This window comes from Pteropus medius, unplaced genomic scaffold (genome assembly GCF_902729225.1).
Source record: "Pteropus medius unplaced genomic scaffold, Ma_sr-lr_union100, whole genome shotgun sequence".
Taxonomy (NCBI): domain Eukaryota; kingdom Metazoa; phylum Chordata; class Mammalia; order Chiroptera; family Pteropodidae; genus Pteropus; species Pteropus medius.
Genome location: NW_024351730.1, coordinates 30484971 through 30510148, shown reverse-complemented (window position 1 = coordinate 30510148; position 25178 = coordinate 30484971). Strand labels below are relative to the sequence as shown.

General features: G+C 36.8%; 1 pseudogene; it reads right to left on the bottom strand.

Annotated features, from left to right (window-relative positions):
• Nucleotides 1-22798: 22798 nt before the first annotated feature.
• LOC120587973 (60S ribosomal protein L36-like) lies at nucleotides 22799-23111 on the bottom strand (annotated as a pseudogene).
• Nucleotides 23112-25178: the final 2067 nt, after the last annotated feature.

Here is a 25178-nt window from a genome sequence, read left to right as displayed (position 1 = left end):
TTTTTTTTTATTACAAATTAACAAGATAACATTGGATGGTTCTAGGAGTTCGGAATTCCCTTCTCACATAATGTATCCTTTGTTACTAGTCTCACGATATCTCATCTCTTCTCAGTTTCCCACACTGCAAAGCACCAGCTATACTAAGATGTTTAACTACCTACATGTTTCCAAGATAAATTATAAAACTTAACGTCAAGCAGCCTTGTTGTTTTTACATATATGGTGCTGTGTGCTAAAGCATTCATCAAGTTATTAACAATAATATCTTGGCACATTTAATTGATATTAAAATATTAACAGCTGTGATTTGTTGAGTGTTTGTATATTCCAGTCACTGTGCTGTGCTTCAACTACCTTATTTCACTGAACCTTTGCAACACGTGATGCAGTCATAACTATTCACATTTTACAGATGAAGAAAGTAATGCCCTATAAATATCAATGTCAGATTCTAAATCCTGTGATCTTCATCATATATACTACACTGCTTCTCTCTCTTACTTTTCTTTCTTTTTTTTTCTCCTTAAATATTTCATCTGGATTTTTTTCCTTCAGCCTAAAAATGTTCCTTTAATATTTCTTGTAGTTTAGGAGCAGTTCAAATTCTTGTAGTTCAAATTCTCTCAGCTTTTCTTTTTGTTCCTATTGAAGGTAAGTGTTTTGCCGGATATAGAGTTCTAGGTTGAGGGCTTTTTTTTCTCTTTCAGAACTTTAATGATACTATTCTATTATCTTCTGGCTTGTATTGTTTCTGAAACATCTGTGATCATTATCTTTATTCCCCTGTATATAGGTAGCTTAAAAATGTTTTTTTCTCCTTATTATTTGATAATAAAGTGTTTCAGTGTTTTTTTGTTTTGTTTTTTGTGATACTCTACTTAGGAGATGTTGAAATTTTGAATCTGTGGGTTAGTTATTTTTATCTAATTTGGAAAAATTGCCCCTTATGTCTTCAAAAATTTCTCCCCCAATTTATTTTTCTCTTCTCCTTCTGGGGATCCAGCTATATGTGCGGCTGCTTTCTAATGCCCCATGGGTCACTGGGGTTCTATTGATTTTTTTGTCAGTCTCTTTTTGCCTCTGAGTAATTTTTGATTAGGTGCTGAAGATCATGAATTTTATGTCGCTGAGTGTCTGGCTTTCATTGCCTTCTTTTAAAGGTTTCTGGGCTTTGTTTTCCTCAGCAATAAAGTCACTTGCTGTTCAGCATGATCCTTATGAGTCTTGTTTAAACTTTTGATAGGGAAAATCTAGAGTAGTTTATACTCCGGCTGGTTTAGTCCTGCTACTAAGGCGAGGCTCTCCTGGGGTGTGTGCTGAATGCCCTAGATGTTCAATGAAGACTTTCAATCCTGGCTAGTCATAACTCAGCCTTCCTCCAAACCTGCTGAGCTCTGGTTGTTTGGCTGTTGGCAGTGCCCTGGTAGTTGTCAGCCTAGGTTTATAGGGTTTCAACTTACATAAGTGTAGCTTAATGTTCTGCAACAGACTTGAGAGAATCCTTATATGTATTTCTGAAACTTTTTTTTCTGGATAGCTCCCTCTTTTCTAGTACTCTGCCCCACAAATTCTAGCTGTCTCAGACTCCTTGAACTCTAGTCTCTGTCTTTTTCACTCCAAGAGGCCATGGTGGTCTACTTGTCTCCCCCTCCCTTACTTGAGTCTGAAGAGTGCCTCCACGAAGAAATCCAGGGACCTTGCAGGGCTCAGTTTATTTATTTCCTTCCTCTCATGATCACAATCATATGCTGACTCTGTCTAGTACCTGAAACACCTTTTTCATATATCTTACTCTGTTCTATAATTGTTTATCCAGTATGGTTAGAGGTTTCTTTTTAAGATTTTATATATACACATATAATAAATCCATTGAGAAAAATTAGTTATTTAATCTGAATGTGTATTTCATGAGTAAAGAGAATGTAAACAAAAATGAGATACATCAAATCTTTTCCTTGTTAATAAATAATAATGGTTGAAATAAAAATAAACTCTTCTAGGAGCACAAATTGGCAGGAATCAGAATTTTTCAGGCATTAACCTATCTTTCCTTGGGTTTAAAATAATTCTATTTTCAAGAAAAAAGAAAAGTCATCTAAACACTTTTACATGCTAGCAAGCTTAGCATTCCTGCCCATGGGAATCTGATGATCATTGGGTTTAACAGTGTGAGAAAATTTTCTTCTTTGGGTATTCTGTTTGAAGGAGGAAAAGTCAGTTTTGGCTTTGCTTTGTTTTTCACATAGAATGAAGGTTCAGAATTTTGTTTATTTATTCAGGGTTTATTTCAATGCTCTTTGCCACTGGCTAGACCTTGGGAGGCAGAATGGGGTGAGTTGAGCTAACATATTTTAAAAACGCATAAGTAAAAATGATGATGCTTATTTAAGAATTTCGAACTCAAAAACACTTGTCTTCCAACTTGACAGCTATAACTTTACTTTCTCTACAACAGGCCTCTACCTTCATTTTTTCCTAAAGAATTACTGATTTCAACAGATAATGGTCCCTTTTTCTAAGCTACTTCCAAGAATGGGAAGGGGAACACATATTTTAAAAAAGCATTTCTCCTTTTCTATAATCCATCTGTTTAAAAGAATCAAACTACTCTCTATCCTTCCTGCATAAAGATGGTGTTGCTGGCTCTACATTATTAGAATATGTTCGTGGGGCTATTTTCCTGGCTGTGGCATGGAGTTCCTAGGGGCCAAAGCCATATTTTTGGGACACCCCTGAGTCTAGCAGAAAATTCTCAGAATTCTGCTTATCAAAATGGTCAATAGGATCTCACTTTCTTCTGAAATATTTTATTCATGTGCGCACATGTGTGCATGCATGCATGAGTGGTGTGTGTGTGTACATGAATACAAGATTTTGTAAGGCACCTACCATGGTGCTAATACTTGTTATCACTGGGCAGGTAGGATGTTAAATGTTTATATTTTATTTACTTCATTTCGTGACATATATTCTACATAGATTTATATTTTAAAAAATGAGTTCTTTTTAAAAAATATTTAAGTAATAACATTAAAATGATAACACCACATAAGGCACAGGCAGAACAAAATGCTGATGGTATTTCCTAAGTTATTGACTTCCTACCAGTTGCATTAACTGCACTTAGTAAGTATTTAAGGCAGAGGTACTTAATGCACTCTTCCATGCTTGCTTTGACATCACCAAAAATGGACAGGTGGAGAAAAGGCGGGGGCACTCAGTATGGAGCTTGCAGGAAGATGCTCCCTCCTAGCACAAATCATTCATTAAAAAATGGTACAGAAGATTCATGGCATCGCTCCCGACAGCATTTAAATTCATTTTAATGGGGGTATGACCTAAAACAAACCTTTGGTACCTGATCATGATGATGGGCTGTTTATTTATTTCTTCTCTTTCATTTACAGGAGGGAAGATGATTAATGAACCTACCTTTCCTGCGATGGCCTCTGTGGACAAGATGTGACCTTGAAGGACATTCATTGTTTTAAAGTGCTGATCCATCTCATTTCTTCCTTCTAGGCTGTCTGGGGGAGGACGCTGGAAGGAACCCATGAGGATAGCCCTCCAGACTGTGTGGGACGAAATGGTCGAATTGAGAGGTTAGAGAGAATCATTACTCGAATTTCAGGTAAGGAATTTTTCAGGCCATCACGCCAATGGAGGATAGTTACAGCCATATTCAGGCAAAATGGTGCCATATAAAGGAGAAGAGGTGCCTGAAATGTGGGGGCCTTTCATAAAGACAACAAGATAAATGAAACAGCAATTGAGTTGTTTTGTTATTATTTATTATTTTTATTGTGATAAAAATACACCTAACATGAAATTTACCATATTAACCATTTTTAATTGATTAATTCAGTAGTGTTAAGTATATTCATATTGTTGTGCAACCAATCTCTGACACTTTTTCACCTTGCAAAACTGAAACTCTATACCTTTTGTTTAAATGCCAGTTTATTTATTTTTTCATACTATGTATACATAATTTTTTTTAACATTTTATATTTTTATTTTCCCCCTCCCCTGTCCCCTCTCCCTTCTGGTTACCACTGGTTCATTGTCCATGTCCATGAGTCTCTGTTTGTTCTGCTCATTTGTTGCTTTTAGGTTTATATCCCACATATGTGATATCATGTGATTTTCAACCTTTTCTGTCTGGCTTATTTTGTTTAGCATGATTATCTCAAAGTCCATCAAGCTTTTTATTATTGTTGCAAATAGAAGTATTTTATCTCTTCTTATGGCTGGGTAATATTCCATTGTATATATGTACCACAGTTTCTTTTGCCAATTATCTATTGTAGAATGCTTCGGTTGCTTCCATGTCCTGGCCACTGTGAATAATGCTGCTATGAACATCGGTGTGTAAATATCTTCATTATAAGTTTTCAAGACTTTGAGGTAAATACCCAGTAGTGGGATTGCTGTATCATACGGTAGGTCAATCTTATTTTTTTGAGGAACCTCCATACTGCTTTCCATAATGTCCGTACCAATTTGCAGTCCCACCAGCAGTGTATGAGGGTTCCTATTTCTCCACATCCTCTCCAACATTTGTTATTACTTGTCCTGTTGATTATAGGTATTCTAACAGGTGTGAGATGGTAGCTCATTGTGGTTTTGATTTGCATTTCCCTAATAGCTAGCGTTGAGCATCTTTTCATATATTTGTTGGCCATTTGTATATTCTCTAGGGAGAAATGTCTGTTCAGGTCCTCTGACCATTTTTTGACTAGATTGTTTGTTTTTTTATTGTTATTGAGTCATATGAGTTCTTTGTATATTTTGGATATTAGGCCCTTATTGGAGGCATTGCTTGCAAATATATTTTCCCATTTGGACGGTTGTCTCTTTACCTTGTCGATGGTTTCTTTTTCTGAGCAGAAGCTCTTTATTTTGATATAGTCACATTCATCCCATCACTTCTCTTGTCTTTGAGGTCAAATTCATAAAATCCTCTTTAAGACCAAGGTCCTTGAGTTTAGTTCCTATGTTTTCTTCTATGCATTTTATTGTTTCAGGTCTTATATTCAGGTCCGTAATCCGTTTTGAGTTAATTTTGGTGTGTGGTGATAGACAACAGTCTAGTTTCATTCTTTTGTAGGTTGCTTTCCAGTTTTCCCAGCACCACTTATTGAAGAGGCTTTCCTTTCTCCACTGGATATTTTTGGCGTTTTTGTTGAAAATTATTTGCCCATATAAATATGGATTTATTTCTGGACTCTCGATTCTGTTCCACTGGTCCGTGTGTCTGTTTTGCTGCCAATACTATGCCGTTTTGATTACTATCGCTTTGTAGTATAATTTGAAGTCAGGCAGAGTGATGCCTCCAGACTTGTCCTTTTTTCTCAGGATGGCTTTGGCAATTCGAGGTCTTTTGTGCTTCCATACAAATCTGATGATTTTTGTTCTATTTCTTTAAAAAATGTCAATGGGATTTTGATGGAGATTGCATTAAATCTGTATAATGCTTTAGGTAATATGTTCATTTTAACTATGTTGATTCTTCCAATCCAAGAACACAGAATATCTTTTCATTTCTTTGTATCTTCTTTGATTTCTTTTAATAGGGTCTTATAGTTTTCTTTATATCAGTCCTTCACATGTTTCATTAGATTTATTCCTAGGTATTTTATTCTTTTTGTTGCAATTGCAAAAGAAATTATTTTTTCCACTTCTTTTTCTGACGCTTCATTATTAGTGTATAGGAATGCTATGGATTTTTGAATGTTGTTTTGTATCCAGAGACTTTACTGTATCTGCTTATTGTTTCTCATAGTGTTCTTGTGAAGTCTTTAGAGTTTTCTATATAGAGAATTATGTCATCTGCAAATAGTGACAGTATGACTTCTTCGTTTCCTATTTGGATGCCTTTTATATCTTTCTCTTGCCTAATTGCACTCGCTACGATCTCCAATTTTATATTAAATAACAGTGATGATAGTGGACAGCCTTGCTTTGTTCCTGATCTTAGAGGGAAAGTTTTTAGTTTTTCACCATTAAGTACAATGTTGGCTGAGGGCTTGTCATTATGTTATTATGTTGAGGTACCTTCCTTCTATACTGATTTTGTTAAGTGTTTTGATCATAAATGGGTGCTGTATCTTATCGAAGGCTTTTTCTGCATCTATTGATATGATCATATGATTCTTATTTTTTAATTTGTTTATGTGGTGTATCACATTAATTGATTTGCATATGTTGAATCATCTCTGTGCCCCTGAGATAAAGCCCACTTGATCGTGGTGTATAATCTTTTTAATATATTGCTGTATTCGGTTGGCTAGTATCTTATTTAAGACTTTTCCTTCTGTGTTCATGAGAGATATTGGTCTGTAGTTGTTTTGTGTGTGTTATCTTTACCAGGTTTTGGTATCAGGGTAATATTTGCCTCATAACATGAGTTGGGAAGTATTGCCTCCTCTTCGATTTTGTGGAAGAGTTTGAGGAGAATACATATTAAATCTTCTATGAATGTTTGTTAGAATTCACTGGTGAAGCCATCTGGTCCTGGACTTTTACTTTTTGGTAGGTTTTTGATGATTGTTTCAATTTACATACTGTTGATAGGTCTATTTAGATTTTTCACTTCTTTTTGATTCAGTCTAGGACAATTGTATTTTTCTAAGTACTGGTCCATTTCTTCTAGGTTATTAAATTTGGTGTTATATACTTTTTCATAGTATTCTTGTATGATCCTTTGTATTTTTGCAGTGTCTGTCATAATTTCCCCTTTCATCCCTGATTTTGTTTATTTGTGTCCTTTCTCTTTTTTCTTTAGTGAGTCTAGCCAGGGGTTTGTCGATTTTATTAACCTTGTCGATCTTGCTTTAGCAAATCTCTTCTTATTTTAAGCTTATAATACCCTGTTCATAGTAAGGGTTGCACTCCTCTGCTTTTATCAGCCTGCTAGTCACCTTACACCTTAATTATACTTTTTTTTTTCCCATCATTTTGTTTTAGGTGAGCTGACCTCTTTTAGTATTTCCTTTAGTGCCGGCCTCATAGTTGAGAATTCCTTCAATTTTTGTATGTCTGGAAAGGTCTTTATTTTTCCTTCATATCTAAAGGAGAGCTTAGGTGGATGCATTATTCTTGACTGGTAGTTCCTTTCATTTAATAGTTTGAATATTTGATTCCACTCCTTTCTGGTTTGTAAGGTTTGTGCTGAGAAGTTCAACAATAATCTAATGGGTTTTCCTTTATAGGTTACCGTCTTCTTTTCCCTGGCTGCCCTGAGAATTCTGTCTTTGTTGTTGATTTTTGATAATTTTAATACAATGTGTGTTGGTGAAGGTCTTTTGAGGTTGAGGTAATTGGGTGTTCCATTGACTTCTTGAATTCCAAGCTCCAGCTCATTCCTTAGATTTGGGAAATTCTCGTCAACTATGTCTGAAAATGCTTTTAATCCCTGCTCCCTTACCTCCCCTTCAAGAATTCTCATTATTCTTATGTTTCCTCTCCTGATGGTATCAGCTAGTTCTTGTATTTCTCTTTCATTATTTTTCATTCTTCAGTTTCTCTCTTCTTCTTTCTGATTTATTTCTACATTTCTGTCTTTGATATCACTGATCCTTTCTTCCATTTGGTTGACTCTATTTCCCAAGCTTCTTATTTCATTTTTCAACTCTTGCAGTGTGTTTTTTTAATCTCCAGAAGGTCTATTTGATTCTTTTTGAGGGTTTCCATCTCCTTGCTAAAGAACTCATTTTGCTCATCTAGTTGTTTTTTCAATTACTGAAATTGTTGATATAATTTGTTTTGGATCTCACTGATTTTTTTCAAAAGTACCATCCTGAATTCTCTGTCATTTAAGTCGTATATTTCTATGTCTGTAAGCTTATTTTCTGGAGATTTTTCTCTTTCTTTCTGAGCTGCCTTGTCTCCTTGGTTGTTCATGGTGTTTAATGGACTGTTTCTCCGCCTAGGCATTAATGGAAGTGTGTTCTGCTTTTTTTTTTTTTTCCCCAGCAAGAAGATTTATTATATAATGGTTCCTAGTCTGTTGCAAATAAGGCGTTTTTCTTTTGCTTTCCAGTAGGTGACATCTAAGCCTCTTGGATCTCTGCTTTATATGAAGTGTTAATAATGTCTTTTTTTCCCTTATAGATGTTTAATCATTCTCGCTACCCTCAGTCTCAGTTCCTGTCAGTATTAGTGACAGTTTTGGTAGTGTTTGTTCAGATTCCCCTGGGGCTCTGTGGCGTTCCCTCTCGAAGGGCATGGGGGGAGGGGCTCTCTGGGTTGGGAGTTGGAGGCTGGAGCTCAGCCTCAGTTTTGCAACCGCAGCTGGTAAAAATCAACTGTTGTTTCTCTCTCTGCCATCCCCGCTTTTCTGCCATCCCTGTTTCTTCACCTTCTGCCCTGATGACTGGGCACCGTGGCTAGCCACGTGGAGCTCACAGCACTCCCAGGCAGGGCTGTTCAGGGAACTCATCGCTCCTTTTCCCTTCCCCCTCCTCCAAAGGGAGTTCTGGCTGCGAGAGGTAGCTTCTTTGTTTCTCCCAGTCTACCCTCTGACATCCGGGGTTCCGACCTGTGGTAGCTCTTATGCGCAGATCCCACGCTCAGATGTGCTGGTGTGCAGTTTGGGTATTTTTTGTTGAGTTTTAGGTGTTCAGCTTATCGTTGTTTCAAGGGGAGAGATCTGGGAACGTCTTCACACTGCCATGTTTAATCCAATCTGCTCGAAACGCTATACCTATTAAACCACCTATTAAACTCCCTATTTCGCCCTCTCCCCAGCCGCAGGCAACCATCATTATTCTTTACATGTCTATGAATTTGACTACTCTAGGTTTCTCATATAAGTGAAATCACACATTATTTATTTTTCTGTGACTGGCTCATTTCATTTAGTATAATATCTTCAGGTTCATCCATGTTGTAGCATGTGTCAGAATTTCCTTCCTTTTTGAGGCTGAATAATATTCTATTGTATGTATATACCACATATTGTTTATGCATGCATCCATTGATAGACACTCAGGCTGCTTCTACCTTTTGTCTATTGTGGATAATGCTGCTAGGGACATGGGTGTGCACCTTATCTCTCTGAGACCCTTTTTTCAATTCTTTTGGGTATGAACTCAGAAGTAGGATTGCCAGATCTTATGGCAATTCTATTTTTAATTTTTTGAGGAAATATCATACTATTTTCCATAGTGCCTGTATTATTTTACTTTCCCATTAACTCATTTTGTTATTATTTTTGTGGTTATACTTTATTATACATTTGCAGAAACACACACTGCTATTAGATTATAACTAGATTTTAAGTAGCTTAAGTGCAGAAAAGTTTTCTTATAATTTCAAAATATTTTACAGAATTGTGAATATCTGCAGTATGGTGCTGAGGGCATGGTAAGTGTTGAATGCTTGTAGATACACCAAGTCTGAATGCCAATAGTCCCATATGTAATAAGCTCCTAATACCCCATCAGTGGAGGTGCAAGAACATCTGGAGATAGAGACCTTTATACAATACTTCAGGTCAGTCACCCAGTGTCACCATTTTGAAGATGTATCCTTTGTTTGACAGAGGTTGCAACACTACAGAAAGGACGGGAAAACAGTAGGATCTGGCAGACATTAGGTATCTGGCTATAGGAAGTGAGATCGATAGTGGTGTATATGGGAATAAAGGGGGAAAAAACTGTTGTTTTCAAACTTCAATGATTTAGGAGTTTTTGAGTTGCTTTTTGGAATAAAGATTCCTAGACTCCATTCTCAGATATTGCTATTCATTTAGATCCTGTCCAAGGCTTAAAAATCTGCATTTTTAATAAACATCAGAGAAAAAATAATTGAAGACAGGTAATACTCAACAGAATCATATGCTATCAGGTGATAAAACCAACTCTTGATTATCTATGTCAACATGGAGAAAGGTATGGTGTCCTGAATCAATGACTCTCAAATACTAGGCTGCCCTGTCATAACTGGTGCTGGGCTGGCTACCTTACCACTTGGAGGACTTAGTCTGTCAAGAGATACCTGGGCCCTACTCCCAAATTCTCAACTTGTGCTGAATCACTATCTACAATGACAGATGTGCTGATTTACTCTCTACCTCTAGGATAATGATTAAATCCAAGATATGGTTGGCTACTATAGATTCAAAAACCCAGATGGAGACCCCAATAATTAACCTAAATGTCATATGGATTTCCCTGACTCTTCAAGTTTTAGGTAAACTTCCTCAATGCAAACATCACGATCTATACAAGTCTGGCTCTTTACTAACTTAATGCAAATTCTACAGTGAAGTATCTTCAAGTGCCTTTGTCTTTGGACTGCTTCCACATGGGCCCTTGATCTCTATCCCAGTAAGTATACAAATTTTAGTATCTTTTTAATTTTCAATAAGCAAACCATTCATAACTTTTCGAAGTTAATAACTTTTCTGAAAATCTGTGGAGTTACAGAGAAGCACCATATTGCAGTCATGGCAGTCATCTACCATTTTCTATTTTCCCCACACCATCTTCCATCACATTTCATGCTCACAACATGTGTCTTCCCTTGGCATGCAGATCCTTGGAAATTGTAATAGAAACTGCCAATCTCCCTGGGACAGTTGCTATCTGCAGACTACCACCTCCATGAGAATTCTAATAAATTTGTTTTTTTTCTGTTTAATTATCAACAAATCTCAGGAGCTGGGATATGTAGTGTTAATGATTGTTAGGATATTTTCCTTACAGGGTCCTTAGTCCAAAGTATAGAACCACCCCCAAAGCCACATATAGATGCTGAGGATGATACAGAGATGTTATGCCCCCATGAAACAACTTCAGTTTGCCCCAAACTCCCTCTCTTTGCCTCAAACCAAGTCTCTAGTGATACAGACTAGAGCACACAGAATCATGATTCCTTTAGTATGGAGTAGGCGGCCGTGAAACTGGGATCAAGATGGTCAAGCAACATCCTCGATTTGTTTCTATTTAGGCCCATGTTCAAATCTGTGTTTTTAATATTCAAATGGTACGTCACACTAAGAAACAAAAAAGAAAGAGGGTGTTTGCGTCAGCAGTGATTTGTTTATGTTATTTTTGCTGATACTTTAAGCAATATAAGTATTTTAATTAATATCTTTGGATTTGACCTACTTTTATCATCATTTGATCTCTCTCAAAGCAAGGGAGCATATAGTGGAAGAAAAATAGACTGGAAAGGCATATTAGCTCCTTCTAGAGCCATTAATCAGTTCCATCGAATTGCCATTAACAGTCATTCCTAATTTGAAATGGCAACAGAAGCAACATTTTTCTGAATAAAAGTTGACTTTCATCTTCAGCAATTTCATCTTCTTCAACCTATAATCTTGAGCACTGAGATTTGAACCCCATTTCTATTTAGTTGAGGTACAGCCAGCAATCTTCACTTTGGATCATTCATTCAGTCAGTACATTTTATTAAGTAACTATTGTGCTTAGTAAAATACTAATTTTATTGAATAACTATTATGTACTCACCGTGTTAAACACTAAATATATAATGGTGAACAAGACAAACATAGTACCTGGTGTAAAAGTCTCTAAGTAAACAAATAAAATAATTAGAAATTGTGAGTAAGCATTATGAAGAAAACAATAAAAAAGGAATTGAGATAGGAAATAAAGATGTGTGTATTTATAGACAGGGTCATGGAGGCCCATTTAAGGAGGTGACATTCAAGTTGAGGCCTAAAGGATGGGAAGAACCATGCTTGTAAAGAGATATGAGTGGTTAAAGGGGTTTCAAGGCAGAGGACCTGAGGGCAAGGAATTGGAAGGCCAAGGAGCCGGAGCAGGCTGAGGCCGTGTGACTAGGAGAGAGTGGCAGGAGATAACGGTGGCATGATGAACAGGCAGGACCTCAGGAGGCAATGAAAAGGAGTTACGAGATGTGTAGAGTATAGACAGGAGAGGTAATAAACTAGATTTAGGAAGGCCAGTTAGAAGCTCACTAGCTCCCCTGCACCTAGCAGGAAGGAGTTAAATATTTGCTGAATACATGAAGGTCTCACATGTTCAGTTAGCTTGAGCTGCTATCACTCTATCCCTCCAGTACTTAGCAGAGTGCTACACACAAGGTATATGTGAAGGATTAATTCTGGGGCTTGGCAGGAAGACCATATAGAAAAGAATATTTTATCTGGTATTTTCTCTTACTTTACTATAGAATCTTACTCGAATAGAGTTAGGAGCATTTTCCTGTGAATTATTCATTTCTGCACATAGCCTGTAAAACATCTAATGTCTCTAAACTTCTGGGACCATGGGGCTTCCCTGACCAGTATTTAGAGTAAAATCTCTGTGGTAGTACTTTACCAATTTACTCCCTCAGCTCTTTTTCAGTTCTTGGCCCATGTGAGTAAGGAGGCCAGCATGCTCTTCTGGGAACGCACAGCACGGATATATATTTTTTACTATCGCAGCAGAATTGTTTTGAATACACTTCGGCCATGAGGTTAAAGCTCTCCACAAGGAATACTTCAGCAATAATTCTGCTGCCCTCTAGCTGAGCGCTGAAATCCCTCCGGAACGCTGGCATTACCCTTCAAGAATGGTTCTGAAATGACTTTACTCGCTTGCCTGGCCTTTCTATTTCTATTGAAATTCTTCCAGAATGCTCACAGTAACCTTCAGTCAGATGCCAGAATAACTTTTATGTTCTAAAAAGGTTTCTGTAACAATTTGTTACACAACGTAACACAAGCTTCGTTTTGGAGAAGAGGCCTGATAGATGCAGTGGACAAAACCATCCTGGTGGATACCCCGGGGTTTGTTTATTTTAGTTTACTGATAACTCTGAGAAATTATTTAAAGGGATTGTGAAAAGACCAGCATGATGTGTACATGAAGGGACTGAATTTTCTTGTTAGCTTCTGCCATCATTACTACTATTATTACTATTACTTTTGCTACTATTATTACTATTACTACTATTATTACTATTACTTTTGCTTCCTAATTATTATTTTCAGAGAGACTGGACTTTGAGTCTTGGCTGCAATATTTACATTGAATAAAAGCCAGTGAACTTGGTCAGAAACAAAATATGTTTTTGTAAGCTGGCCCCAAACTCGAACAACACAGACATCGAATTATTTTCAAAATTCAAAAGCATGGGGCTATGTATATTTTTCATTCATCTGTTCATTCTTATTTATTCTGCAAATACTTATTAAGCACCTACTATATGCCAATGTGTGCTAGGTACTAGAGATACATGGGTGGACAAGATAGTCATGGAATTCGCAATCTAGCAGAGGCTGTGTTGTTATTTGTAATTTCATTTGGAGATAGAATCAGTATCAATGATTGCACATGACCAAATATATAAGATCTATGCTATGTGGTTGTACTAGTTTTCTAGTTTTGCCATAACAACTTGCCACAAACTTGGTGGCTTAAAAGAACACAGATTTATTCTCTCACAGTTATGGAGGCTAGAAGTCTGAAATAAAAGTGTCGGCACGGCCACACTTCCTTCGAAGGTTTAAAGGAAAATCCTTCTCTCCCTCTTCCAGCTTCAGCTGGCTTCTGGTGCTTCGTGGCTTGTGGCAACATAAGTCCAATCTCTGCCTCTAATTTCACGTGGCCTTCTTCTCTGTGTGTCTTTACATGGTCTTCTTACAAAGACACCAGTCGTCATATTTAGGGCACATTCTAATCCAGTATGACTTCATCTTAACGATTGCATCTGCAAAGACCTTATTTCCAAATAAAGTAACATTCTGAGGTTTCGAGTGAACATGAACTTTTGAGGGACGCTATTCAACCCAGTACAACAATAAGTTCGTTTCATTAAACAATTAATTTAAAGGTTTTTCCCATGCATTGTTTGTATGTACACTCACATAAATACATAAATGTGATATATTTGTACATAAAAATGTACGTAAAATATATGTACAGAAGAAATATCTTAATGCAATCTTACATTACATTTTTAGTGTATTCTTTTTTTTTTCTTCTTTTCTTTTTTTAGTTCTTCCTTCTGTCCCCTTAAATGATTTTACAACCCCTTGTCTTGAGGTAATTCACTTTAACAATCCAGTACATCTTTTTACATATTGTTTCATTATCATATAATAATATACAAATACATTGTATATTTAGTGTTTAGAAACATTTTTTAAGTGAGATCATATTATTCACACATTTTTATCTCTGACATTTCTCTCTCATCAATCCAGTTTTGCATCTAAGTATATTTCTAATTCATTCTTTTTAATTTATGTATAATAGTTCTTAGAAAAAAAATATATTGCAATATAGTTACTCCTTTAGTATTCCCTGTTTCCAGATTATTTTTGTTTTTTTTTAGCCACTAACAAAAACGCTATAATAAATATCTTTCTATATTAATGCTTATCCTTCTGAGAGATACTATTCTGAGAGTGGATTTCTGAGTGTGTATGTTTGTGTATTCAATTTTAATAGATTTTTGAAAGATTGCTTTCCAAAAAAGTTAAGTATTCGCATATTTGTGAGTACCCTGTTCCTGCATTTTGACAGTAATTTTTTTTTCTTCTAGTATGGTAAGTCTAAAGTTCTATCTTACTCTTACTTTTATTTGCATTGTTCTGATTAATTTGAAGATGATATTCTATGTCAAATGGCCATTTGAACTGATTCTTCTGTGAATCGCCTTTTTATGTACTTTCCTTATTATTCTGTTGGGTGGTTTATTTCTTTCCTTGCGACTTGCAGAGTCCTCCGTATATCATAGATATTACACCTCTATTTGTTCTTTGCTTTGCCCCAACAGATGGTTTGTTCATTGACTTTGTTCATGGTTTCTTTTGCTACACAAGAGTTTGAAATTTTTATATAGTCCAATATATGTACAGGTTCTCTTATAGCTTCTAGGTTTCTATTCTCAATTAACATCTTGCCTGCTTCACTCTACATTGTACATGTGATGTCTTAGATTTCTTCGAAAAAAATTTTTTTGGAACTTCAACATTTATTTTTTTATTTTAAATTTAAAGTTATAATTTAATCGAAATTTAATAATGAAAACGTTAAAATAAAGAAAAATATTAGAAAGGCTACAACAAACACACAGGTTCTCACTACCTAGAACAACAAATGTCAGCACTCTTTCTCATTTGTCTTATATGTTTTCCTTTCCTTTTAAAGCCCCACCTAATCCATTTCCGTGCCTTGAGTCCTATATCAGTTAGATTTCTTTTAATTGATTAGCTTTTGCTGAATAACAAACTTAGTGGTTTTAAACAACAAGTATTTATATAGCTCACAATTTTTTAAGCCAACAATTGGTGCTGAGCTCAACTGCATTATTCTTTTGGTCTTGGCTGGGTTTGTTCATGGATTAACGTCAGCTGCCAAGTTGAGTGAATGTTCGTGAGTTTAGGATGGCCTCAGCTGGTTGGCTGAGTCCTGCCCAACATGGCTCTTGTATTCCAGCAGGCTAGCCCAGGCTTGGTCATATGGGTAGGTCCGCAGCACTCCAAAAGATAGAGCCAAAGCATGCACAGCCTCTGGAAGTCTACACTCAGGACTGGCACACTGTCCCTTCCATTGCATTTTATTCTTCACAAGAATTTCAATTTTTATTTGTAAATTATACTTTGATATAGCTGAAAAAAAATTTAATTTCTCAGATTACTTTGTTTTTTTCTATCCTATGACCTGAAATAGAGATAACAAATGATTTTTCTGTATTTTTATTTTGATGCCATTCTTCTAATTTCTATTAATCAGCAGATTACATAATTCACAATGAATCATTATCCAAGGGATGGCTAGTTCTTTGGTTTAAGGTTCTCTATGCTTGGAGTCCCGCAAATTAGCATAGAATATTGTAGAAGAGTTTAGTTTTATATTTTGAAATATAAGGCATATTCATAGAGCTGATCTTGCTAAAAGCTTTATAAAAGTGATATTCTCTTGAAGAATGCATTATAAAGTTTATCAAAATATAGTAATCTTAGAGGAATTATTGATATGTCAATTAAAAGAATTCTGTGAAATTCTATGGACTGAATTCTATATTATTATTATTGTTACCATTACCATTATTCTCAGTGACAGGAGGCAACATTGTTCCACATATGAGGACAATGGAACATGTAAATGGAAGGTTTTGATCAACATTTAGATCTCTTTTACCTTTTCTGTGTAAATTTTTTCTTAATGGTAAAAGACAATACACTTGAGATAATGTATATGGTTTATCTTGCTTTCATATTGAAAAAGCTCACAGATGTTGGTTGAATTAATAAGAAAGAAGCATGTCACATATTTCTGGCTATGTAGATGTGTTGTACAATCTTAAATTCAAGTATTTTGACCAGTTGTTAAACCATGTATTAAAACAAAATGTATGGTTTTGGAAATATGGCTGCTGGAACAGTAATAAAGAAATCATTGGGTCAAGATACGTGGGTTCAAGAACCAGCTTTAAGCCCTGATTGCTGAGTATTTTGAAATGATTGTATAGTTTAATAGAAAAGTACATGTTTTGTGGTCAGATGGGGATGGTTTCAAAATTTAAGAGTTTAACCTGTCTGTCCTTAGAAAAGTAAGTTTTAAAATTTCCTGAACAATTGTTTTCTTAGCTGTAAATTCTGAAAAATTACCTCGTCTTCCTGAGATTTAAGGATAAAATGAAATAACACAAATAAACTCTCTGGCCCAAAGCCTGGCACACTATAAATATTTAATGCTTCAGTGTTCTATGCTTTAATTTTTTTTTTTTTTTTTTTGTCCTAAATGGCGACATGATACTTACTATGGAGCACGGCAGCCTAATGCTTAAGAACATAGGATGTGAGTCAGGAAAATCTAGGTAAACCTCCACTGTGCCACTACAAAGCTGGGCTACTTTGGCCAAATTGGGTCTGGATGAACTGAAGATTCAGTTTTGGCTTTGGGATTTATTCGTGGTCTAATATCTGATTTTAACTTTGGCCTTAGATTTTGGACAGCCAATTAGCTAAATGCCAATTTTGATGTCACTTCCGATATCCTCAAATTTATGCATGATCAAATAAGTTAACATCATATCTAGTCTGCAAAATAATATTATTTACATATGAAAGGAATGTCTTCGAGGGTTAGCTTATGTGACAGTCTGGATTATTGTCCAGGAAATATTTGCTCCCCTCTCCTCTTGTGTGTATGGAATGTATTTTCCCTCTCTATCAATTTTGAGCCTGGCCATGTGATATGCTTTCGACAATGGGATGTTAGAACTATAAGCAAAGGCGAGTAACTTGCTTGTGTGATTAAGTTTGCCATCTTGCACCTCTGCCATTGCCATGAGAAGAGCTTCTGAGCAGCTGCTGCTCCTCAGCCTAGGATGCATAATGCCCACCTGCAGAGGAGGCCTGAGCCCAGGCTACAGCGAGGAGCCAAGATCAGCTAGTCCTGCATTGAATCAGAGTCACCTAAACTAGATCAGCTGACCTTTATCTGACCTACAGATATATGAACGAAAATAAATAATTATGGTTTTAAGCCATTGAGTCTTGGAGTTGTTGGGTATATAGCATAGTTGTCTGATACAGTTTGTGAATATGCACTTTTAAATATATGTAAGCATTCATAATTTAATTTGGAATGAAATTGTTCTTAAGAGCTGTATCTTATAAAATTCTATTATTTGGTTGATATATAAATGCTCGTTATTGAAATAAGAGTGCCACAATAATTAACAATGATTATGAAAGCTGTTGATTTATCGTACAGGAATCTTTTTTAGAACTTTCGAACATTCAAATAAGGAAGCATTTGCAATGTGAATATTAATAGAGTTCCTTAGTGAGATAATTTATGGAAAATACATTCTTTTATTCAAAAAATGCTTACAAAAGTTAAAATAACAACATAGAGACAAATTATAGAGATTAGATTATATCATAATTCTGGACTTTATAGAATTGTTTGATGTACTGATATTTTGTATGTTAAACAAATAGCCCTTAAGAGTTGAGTTAAGTTTGAACTACTTAATTCCAGAAAAGTTTCTGAATAAGTGAATGTGGTAATCTTAGAATGATTTGAGCTTCACTAATGAAGATTTCTATTAAATCTCATGAGGTATTTGTTTTCATCGTCATCATCACATCTTCATAATCACTGTATCAGGGTAATTTGGTCAAAATTTTGGTTGAAACTAATAGGAACAGACTCTGGCTGCTTAAATAAAAATAACAATTACTAGAAGGGTATTGAACAATTGACAGACAAAACAGGAGATCCAGGTTCAGGAGCAGAAGGAGCTCTGGCAGCTCATGTTGAGGGCAGGGCTCTAGGAAGAAGGAAGTCCCCAGTAGTCTGTCCAGGGTGCTTCTCTTGGAGTGAATGAGCTCACACCATTTTCTGTCTTATTGTTACCTTGTTCAAGATTCAAATTCCGGGGAGTGAGCAACTGAATAGCCTAGCCAGGAGAGAATAGAGAACCACTGGGGACCATTGGGGAACTGTCATTTCCACGTAAGGTATCGAGAAGTTACTACCAGAGACAGTGGAATGGATCCCGGTCAGCCAAAAGATACCACCTCACCGTTACACATATTATTATTGTTATGAATATTACTTGTCATCATCATCTTTATTCTCAAATGCTGGAAGGCTGAAGAAAACCTATGCCTGAAACTCATCTCTAAAGAATGATGTAAGAGCTCAGGGCTAAGACAGAATTTATGGTTGTGCATGGGTCAAATAGTGAGGAAGTTCCTGGACAGAAGTAAAGATATTTCAGATATGGACCAATTTGGCACACCTATTCATGTGTGACAGGACATTGAAAACTAGGACAATCTTTGCTAACAAAGAACGATTGGTCAGTATATAACCCTGGTTTTCTCCAAGAGGGTTTTATAGCTTCCTCTGAGATTACTGCCAATAGAATGGGAAGGTATTCCTTTCTTCCTTGTTGAGTGAGTTCTATTTCACCAAACATTTTACCTTCCTCTTAGCCAAGGTCTCCTTATTATTATTTTATTCTTCCTTCCCAATACTTCAATTATATGATCTTTGTTATTTGCTTAGGCTGTCAGTTACAATGCCCTATGTACTTTGTATATAACTGTAGAAAAAGATAGGACAAAAGAGATGCCACGCTTTGGAGCTTAGTAGGGAAAGCAGATTAAACAAATGCTATGCAAATAATCAGTTTGGATAAAAGTGCCTTGAAGGAGACATGCAGGGTATGATGACAGTGTATATACAATGGGGGCTTAACTTAAATGTGGAGGGTCAAGGAAGACTTCCATCAGGACTAGAGTTTAAGCTGAGACATAAAGGTCGAGTAGGAGTTAGCTAGGTTAGGAGGTATGGGGGGAAGGGAGTAGGGTTTGGGGGCAGGAGCAAGTATAAGGGCCAGGACATGGGAAGTAGCTCAGCCTGCTGGAAAAATCTTAAGACCAGAGTTTCTCGGTTGCAGTGAATGGAAGAGATTGGTGAGAGACAATATTTTCTTTCTCCAATGCTAAGGGCAACAACTTTCAATATTTGAAGACATTTCATCTTATCAAGTGTGCCTTTCTTGACAACCTTTTAGGCAGTGGGTGGAGGGAGAAAATAGAAATATTGAAAGAAGATGATGCTGGATCATTTTAGTGCATGTTCCATAAAAGCATTGGAGAGCACGAATCTCCCTGTTTCATTTTAGCTCAGTGTTTCACCTCTTAAGCTGCAGTGACTAGTCAGAGATGCAGATAACATCTAGTCTTTCAGATGTCCTCACCCTTTCAAAACTCGTTTGAAGACTGGTCATATTTTCTCGGTTGAATGCTTAGAAAATTTTCAGAAAAACAAGTTGGGCAGAGTGGTGAACACGGTATGTGCACACATTCCCTCTGGCCTGCTGTTTCCAGTTCAGTGGGCCAACTCTCACTTGTCATATTGAATCCTTTATTACAACAAAATATTATTTTAAAGCTGCACTAACAGTAATTAGAAGCAATTGAGTTTTATCAACTAACACAAACTGTGGGATTTCGAACTTGGATTTTAGCTGGTATTTTAATGAAGTGTGTGTTAACAACCCCAAATCTTCTGTCAGTCCAGCAGCCGAGTTGCATATACAGACCTTTGATGGAGGGACCATGTGTTAACGCTCAGAGGTGTCGGGCTCATGCATTGGCTCCACACATCCACACTTCACAGGCCTGTTTTACTTTTCTTTCTCTCCTAATGAATATTCTGATAATCTCACATTTGTTCTTATAAAATTTTGGAATTAAATATGACTGTTCTCATGTGCACATTTTAACAGTAGATATTTAGATGCAAGTAATGATGACAAATTTTCTCTTTCCTCAACTGTTTCATTTCAGCCTGAGACGCTAAAAGGACACATGGTCCAAAGTTAGAATTTATTTAGTGAGGAGTAGGAGGTTGAGACGGGAGAAGAATAAAAGAAAGAAAAGGACGATCCCTAATTTGAAATGAACAATTATAGTGGAATAAATATCTGGAAGAAGCACAGCAACTTCTTTTTTTTAAAGAGAACTCTAAACCTTGGCCAAAGGCCTTTTCTGTTGGACACTTTCATAAGCATTTATGCTTATACAAACTGTAAGTGTGAGAAAGTTAATACCTAGGGAGCCTCCCTTGACCAAAAACACATGAGAACTGATGGCTTCCCCATTTGATCATCTGGGATGACAGACTGGACACACATTTTATAAGAATCCTCAGATGGTCATATGAAATTGAGAACCAGTAGCCTATAGTAGTGGCCTATAGAATAACACATCTTTTTTTAAACTTTATTTATTTATTTATTGTTTTTTTGGTTTTGTAAAATTTTTTATTATTATTTTATATCAGTTTTGGGTATATAGTACAATGGTTAGACATTTACGTAATTTATGAAGTGATCCCCCCGATTACTCCAGCACCCATCTGGAACTACACGCGACCATTACAAATAGTGACTGTGTTCCCTACGCTATAGTCTAAATCTCCATGACTGTTTTGTAACTACTAATTTGTACTTCTTCAACCCTTCATCTTTTTCACTCAGCCTTCCAACTCCCCTCCCATCTGGCAATCACCAGTTTGTTCTCTGTATCTGTCAGTCTGCTTTCATTTAGCTTGTTCTTTTATTCCTTAGATTCTTCATGTAAGTGAAATCATATGGTATTTATCTTTCTCTGTCTGACTTATTTCAGTATAATACCCTCTAGGTCCATCCATGTTATTGCAAATGATAAGATTTCATTTTTATAATGGCTGAGTAATATTCCATTGTATATATGAACCATAAATTCTTTATCTAATCATCTATCGATAAGCAGTTATTAATTCATTCTGTGTGTCCACTCATTCTAACACACCTGATCCCTGGAATCACATTCTTAGTAAATTACCTGTCTTAGGCACTGCTTTTGGGGATCTCAGGCCAAGATGGTTGGTGCCAGCGCAGCTCCCAGAATGCAGGTTCTTAGGATGGGAGTTTTGAGCTGAATTCTTCACCAGTCAGACTATAGCAAATAACCCATTGCTGATTGTAAGTGAATAGTGATATGTTGCAACATCCCAATTACTAAGACACTCACCTAGCGTGGACTGAGATGAAGAGTAGGCTTCTTTAAGGCTGTGACACTTGAGTGCTGTAGGGGCTATGGTAACCATAAGGATTACATAGTTTGTTGGCATTTTTTAACTCTTTAAAATCCTTAAAAAGAAAATGAGAGGGCATCTATGGCAATGATTAAGGAGACCCTTGTCTCCTTCAGCCAGTGAAAAGCAGGTCCAGTATCCAATTGTAAATGCAGCTGAACTGCAAAGAAGGGATACTAAATGCACAGTCTTGACAAGTTTCATATGATCAAGTCAAGACCTTACAGTAAAAGAGTGGGAACTTGAGCCCTGATTTTGGAATATTTGGGTAAATAAGCTGAAAATCTTAACACCCCAAGCTCCCTTGAATCTTTCAGTCTTGCAGAGCAGTCCCCTCCCTGCTTACAAGAGGATAACAGCTTCCCCTTCCCTGGCGACTCTACAAAACTCTCAGCTGAGGCAGATGTCCTATGAGATGCCATGGCCCTGCTCATGATCTGCCCTGTCTCCCCTCACAGCCTCTGGACTGGGAAAGAGGGGTGGGTTTTGATGCAACTCAAGTAGAGAAATATTGTCCCTATTCTATGAGGAAATGGCTGAAACACCAAAGACTTGCTTGTCCTGGCTAATGTTCATGGACAGGAGCCTGAATAAATTTGTGGGAGCAGATATCTTGTTGGACTGGGGTGGTGTCAGATGGAGGTAGAGTCTAAAGCTGGAAAGAGGAAAATATATTGACATGGGAGCATTCACCCATGACTTGGGTTTCAGGGTACTGGCAAGGATACCTGGAACTGGTCCTACTATAATAACCCTGTATGGCTCCTTGACGCTTGGTTGTGATGAGGTGAGGACACTGGACTGTGTTGGCAGGATGTTGCTTGAGGAGTCTGAAGGTCCAGGGAGGAAAGAGTAATAGAATGGATTGATTTGTGAGGACGGAGTCACCACAACCTCGCTCTGTTTTCTGGGAGGCCATGGAGGATAATGCCATACACTGAAGCAGTATGGAATTCACTGGTGAGAGGCCTCCAGCATCTTCGAGAGGCTCAGTGGTAGCTTCATTTGCAGGCAGCATGAGCAATAAGAGATGCTACCCTGAAATAGTGCTCTTTAGATCATAGAAGGCAATTAATAACATTAAATTATTTAAGCATGGTGGGTTTTTTTCAGATTTTTTTGTTTTTATCCCTGCCCTCGCTTTCTGAAAAGGCTTTATTAAGGTGACCAGGGCGGGAAGAGGGGTTGGGGAGCGCTCAGTCCTTCTTGGCCACTTCCTTCCTCATGGCCACAGGGCTTTGTTTAGCTTCTCCCATTTCCTCGTGGTGCACATGTGTGTCTCCATCTTTTCTTGATGAACATCAAGGCCCGCCAGTCCTTAGAGACCTTGAGCAGCTCCACTGCGCTCTACTCATAGGAGGCAAAGCCGCATACCTCTTGGATCTTGTTCTGCACGAACTCCCTGTGCTCGGTGAGGTGCCTGCGGCGGTGGCTATACCTTAGTTTGCTCATTTGCTTGGTCACTTTGTGACCCTTGAGGCTTGTGGCCACTGGGTAGCGCAGAGCCATGGCTGCTGCTCCTCAATGGCTGTCACAGCCGAAGACTAGGCATGGTTCATTATCCCAAAGGAGAGTAAGGCCAGAATGGCTAGCAGGATACCAGAACCTAGAGATCTGTGATGATGGCTAATAGACCATGGCAGATAAATTGTTAGATGCTAGGGTATCAATGGACTTACATAACCAAAATTAATTGACAACTGGTGATCAAAATCCTGATATCAGTTACTAAAATGGAAAATTACAGACTTCACCGTTTCTAGGCCATGGGCATTTACACTCCAGGAGGTCTCTTGGATTCTATGCAGCTGGATTCTATTGGAGGCATCCTCTCTGTAGCTTTTTCCCTTTAAAAATTGAAAATTATGAAAAGAGATGCTTTCCTTGGGCTCTAATAGCTTGGATCAGTATAAGATACTCCCAGTAACCTCGTAGGTTGAAAATAAATAGCATTAACATCATCTGGAAGTTTATTAGAAATGTAAAATCTGCATTTTAACGGGGTCCTCCGGATTATTCCACCTTGAGAAACACTGCCTTAGATGGTTTAGCTCTATCTAAGGGGGGGGGGGGGGGGAGAGAGAGAGAGGAGAGAGAGAGAGAGAGAGAGAGAGAGATTGGAGAGAGAGAGAGAGAGCAGAGAGAGAGAGAGAGAGAAAGAGAGAGAGAGGTGGAGAGAACTGTTTCAGCCATTGTGCGGTGTGGGCATGAGATGATGCCATAGAGGAGCTGAGACAGACACTGGGGAGATGCTACAGGTATGTCTCTGAGTGATTTGGAACAAGGAATTAAAATGACCCAGACAGCAAAAGGTACAAATAGAAATTTTACCAATTTATACAAAAAGAAAGAAAATGTAAATGTTTAATAAACATTGAAAAAAATTAAAACATTAAAGAGCCTCCAATTTAGTGTGTCATGAGATATCATATTTTAACCTATAAAACAAAGTTTTGAAAAAGTAATTCTCATTGGAGGCAAGGCTTTGGTTAGATGACTACTCATACACTGCTGGCGAGGCATAAATTGTTACTATATACATAGAAGAATTTTATGGTATGTGTTAAGGTTATGTTCAGATATGTACTTAATTTCATATCTAAGAATCTTTCCTAAGGCAATTATCTGAAATGTGAACAGGAATTCTAATGCACAAGTTATTGTCATTGATAATTTTTATTGAGTGCTTATGATATATCGGGCAATGTCCTAAACTCTTAATATGAATAATTTAATTCAAGATTCACAGAAATATAATGTTAGAGGCATTTTTATTATATCCATTTACAAATGAGGAAACTGAAGCTCTGAAGATTTTTAATTTCCAAAATTTACAAAGGTAGCAAGGTACACAGGTTATCAATCGTATGTCTCTTCAAATTGTTAAAAGGATTGTTTTTTACACACAGTGTAATATTATGCAGCTGTTAGAATAATATTTATAAAAGCTTTGATATAAGGCTAAGTAAAGAAAGAATGAAAAATAATACATTTTTGAATATGTAAAAAATGCAAAGGAAAAATACTAGGAGGATATATTACATATTATTAAGAGTTATTCTAGATGGTGGGATTCAAGTGATTGTTTTCTGGTCTTTGATGCTTTTTCTATACTTTTCCATTTTTTTTCTACAAGTTTGCATTATTTTTAGAAAAAGAAAATTTTTGAAATGTCAACTAGGCATGATTGTACTTTTTCCTTTTTTTTCACCCAAAAGGCAGGGATACAGTCTGGAGGTTATGGAAAGTAGGCAGACCACTACTCATAGGGAGATATCTGGATTAGTGAACCCATATCCTCAGCCACTATTGACCGAACAAACCAGACTCGTGCCCTAAGAATGGTGGGTCGTCCAGGACATGGAGCTGGTTCTCTGCTTACCGTTACCAACCAGTAAAGGTTTTATATGTTCTGTATATTTTATATATTTCTATGTACAAGTTATCATCATTGATAACTTATTGAGTACTTACTATATAACAGGCAATGTGCTAAATTCTCTCTGATTTTAAAATTGCCCATTCTAGTTTCTGATCTCAATGATTTTTCAAAATCTTTTAAAATCCCTTTTGTTC